This window comes from Anomaloglossus baeobatrachus, chromosome 3, assembly GCF_048569485.1.
Source record: "Anomaloglossus baeobatrachus isolate aAnoBae1 chromosome 3, aAnoBae1.hap1, whole genome shotgun sequence".
NCBI classification, from domain to species: Eukaryota; Metazoa; Chordata; class Amphibia; order Anura; family Aromobatidae; genus Anomaloglossus; species Anomaloglossus baeobatrachus.
In genome coordinates, this window is record NC_134355.1 from 575,603,745 (window position 1) to 575,607,544 (window position 3,800).

At 44.8% G+C, this 3,800-nt stretch overlaps 1 long non-coding RNA gene across 1 annotated transcript; it reads right to left on the minus strand.

Moving 5' to 3' along the window:
- Positions 1–2,483: 2,483 nt before the first annotated feature.
- Positions 2,484–3,210, minus strand: LOC142295592 (uncharacterized). Its single transcript, XR_012751496.1, has 4 exons — positions 3,095–3,210; positions 2,926–2,999; positions 2,778–2,836; positions 2,484–2,668 (listed from the first exon to the last, which is right to left on the minus strand). It is a non-coding gene; the product is annotated as an uncharacterized LOC142295592 (long non-coding RNA).
- Between the last annotated feature and the right edge of the window lie 590 nt (positions 3,211–3,800).

Genomic DNA, 3,800 nt, shown 5'->3' on the forward strand with positions numbered 1-3,800 from the left:
CCATTACTGCTGTTAGAGGTAGATGCTGTAATGCAACCGGCTTTTCCAAACTATGATGCTGGCTCAGCTCTTGTGGCCTCCTAGTACACAGGATGGCGACATTGAATGTACCGATTCGGACAATGTCTGTAAGGGGTTAATATTGATACAATGTCCAATATGGGCTTCCAAATGCTCTATAGTAAGCACAAATATGATGGGCGATAACGGGCATTCCTGTCTGGTGAAATATTATTTCACCCTGTGAGGATGGTCCACTGCCGGTCCTCCAGGTATGCGTCCCGTATCCTCCTTTCAGAAGTGTAACTTAAAGCTCCTGTGCCTCAATGCAATATCTACAGCAGGACCCCCACATAACATTACCATTTATATAACTGGAGCTTTGTGTCTGGGGATAATCTCTGTCACTATACCCCTCACTGCTACTACTGCCCCCCATCACTTATCATTATGTCCTCCTAATGTTACATCACACAATTCTATGCAATAAAGTCACAGCCAGACATAGACATGATAAGTATTATTTATTTTTAGGAATATTTAGCAATTAATGGAATATTAGACAACATCATAGTCTGGAGCTGCAGCTGATGTCAGGATCTCTGCAGATGATGATGATAATAATATATATATAGCGCTGTCAATTCCACAGCACTTTACATACAATGGCAACACTGTCACCATTGAGGCTCACAATCTAGGTTCCCTATGAGTATGTATTTGGAGTGTGGGAGGAAACCGGAGTACCCGGAGGAAACCCACGCAAACACGGGGAGAACATACAAACTCCTTGCAGATGTTGCCCTTGGTGGGATTTGAACCGAGGACCCCAGCTCTGCAAGACTGCAGTGCTAACCACTGAGCCACCGTGCCGCCCAGACACACTAATGGAGTCAGTGTCTCTATGAAGCTGATGAAGAATATGAGGATCACAATGGAAATGATCTGTAACTTCTGCTGATTTCTGTAAAGAGAAGATGACAAGATATTACATCAATCAATAGATTCCTAATAGAAAGTAAATATAAATGAGCTGGAGAGTAAAAGAAAGCAAATTCTAATATCTACTTACACAAAGTACAAGTTTTTCTGATCCAATTCCTCCATGTTCTCCAGACTTGGATCTTCCTTCTACGAAATGGAGAAAACAACAATTATTTCTATGTTACATGTAATAAATATATAATGGGAGAGAGAGGAGGGAATGAGAGATGACTTACCGTCTGGTGTTATTGGTAGGTCGCCATTCATAGACCTTCCTGTTTGGTGAGATGTGACCAAAGCTCATGGTAAACTGAAAAGAAACCAGAACAGCAGGAGGATAAAGGGGATATCTTTTACAACCTTCAAATGAATGTAATTATAATGTACGTACAGTAACCTTACCTGAGCTGGAATTCAAGATGGTCTCTTTTTTCAGATGTCATTTTGGTGCTTCATTCGAAGCAGTGCCCACATCACATGGAGCACCGATGGTTGGAGCGGACCCAGGTAGAAATGCAACCATGATGGAAGCTGTGGTTGCACGGTAGGGATGTGACCTGCGCTCCACTCTCACATTCAGCCAAGCAGATGGCACATAATTGGTCCTCTTCCTGTGGGGTTATAATTCTGGTTGGGAAGCTTGCAATTAGCATCTCTCTCCCGCTAACCCAAGGACGCTGTGTTTCCTGCACAGGTAAATTTTGTGCAGGTGGCTCCCCCTGTGGCTGTGGTGGGGTAATCCTAAATATTCCCTGCAGCCCAATTAGGATGTCGAATAGACGTTCTGCATGGGTACGAGCTGCAGTATATCTTCTTATACCTGGAATCATCCTGGCTCTGCGGTCGGGTGGGATAGGAGCTGGCCTTCGGAATTCAAATTCAGCTGCAGATCCACTTACTTGTTGGCTGCCATCCCCGCTGCTCTCTCCTGTTGATACGGAGGGCTCTGCAGGGGCTGGTCTTAGAGGAGAGCGACTTCTTTCCCTGCTCGCTTCCTGCCCTCTACGCCACACAGGATCTCTGGCCCGCCTCCCTCGCCTCTCAGTGACAGCATTGCCGTCTCTCTGATGTCCATCACTGGTAGAAGGTCTTCCCTCATCTGTTTGATGAGACCTCAACCTATGGACCTTCCTTCTACAAAACAGAGAAAACAACAATTATTTCTATGTTACATGTAATAAATATATCATTGGAGAGAGGAGGAAATGAGGGATGACTTACCATCTGGTGTTTTTGGTAGGTCGCTGTTCATAGCCCTTTATGCTTGGTGAGATGTGACCAAAGCGGATGATAAACTAAAAAGAGACCAGAACAGGAGGAGGATAAAGGGGATTTTTTTTACAACATTCAAATTAACATAATTTTATTGTATGTACGGCTGCCTTACCTGGGCTGGAATTCAAGATGGTCTCTGACACTGTCCGCACCATGAATAGCACATCCTTCTTGAATTTATAAGATGTCATTTTGATGCTTCATTCAAAGCAGTGTCCACGGCACACGGGCTCCGGTGGTTGTAGCGGAGCCATTTATTTTTAGAAATATTTTGCAATTAATGGAATATATGACAACATCATAGTCTGGAGCTGCAGCTGATGTCAGGATCTGTGCAGATGATGGAGTCAGCGTCTCTATGAAGTAGATGAGACTCACGATGGAAATGATCTGTAACTTCTGCTGATTTCTGTAAAGAGAGGATGACAAGATATTACATCACATCAATAGATTCCTAATAGAAAGTAAATATAAATGAGCTGGAGAGTGAAAGAAAGCAAATTCTAATTTCTACTTACACAAAGTACAAGTTGTTCTGATCCAATTCCTCCATGTTCTCCAGACTTGGATCTTCCTTCTACGAAATGGAGAAAATAACAATTATTTCTATGTTACATGTAATAAATATATCATGGGAGAGAGAGGAGGGAATGAGAGATGACTTACCATCTGGTGTTTTCGGTAGGTCGCTGTTCACAGCCCTTCATGCTTGGTGAGATGTGACCACAGCTGATGATAAACTAAGGAGAGACCAGAAGAGCAGGAGGATAAAGGGGATTTTTTTTTATACAGCCTTAAAATTAATGTAATTTTAATGTATGTACAGTAACCTTACCTGGGCTGGAATTCAAGATGGTCTCCTCTTTAAGATGTAATTTTGGTGCTTCATTCGAAGCAGTGCCCACGACACACGGGGCACCGATGGTTGGAGCGGAGCCAGGTAGAAATGCAACCATGATGGAAGCTGTGGTTGCACGGGAGGGATGTGACCTGCGCTCCACTCTCACATTCAGCCAAGCAGATGGCACATAACTGGCCCTCTTCCTGTGGGGTTATAACTCTTGTTGGGAAGCTTGCAATTAGTAGCTCTCTCCCGCTAACCCAAGGACGCTGTGTCTCCTGCACAGGTAAATTTTGTGCAGGTGGCTCCTGCTGTGGCTGTGGTGGGGTATTCCTAAACATTCCCTGCGGCCCAATTATCATATCGAATAAACGTTCTGCATGGGTACGAGCTGCAGGATATCTTCTTATACCTGGAATCATCCTGGTTCTGCGGTCGGGTGGGATAGGTGCTGGCCTTCGGAATTCAAATTCATCTGCAGATCCACTTGCTTGTTGGCTGCCATCCCCGCTGCTCTCTCCTGTTGATACGGAGGGCTCTGCAGGGGCTGGTCTTAGAGGAGAGCGGCTTCTTTCCCTGCTCGCTTCCTGCCCTCTACGCCACACAGGATCTCTGGCCCACCTCCCTCGCCTCTCAGTGACAGCATTACTGTCTCTCTGATGTCCATCACTGGTAGAAGGTCTTCCCTCATCTGTTTGAT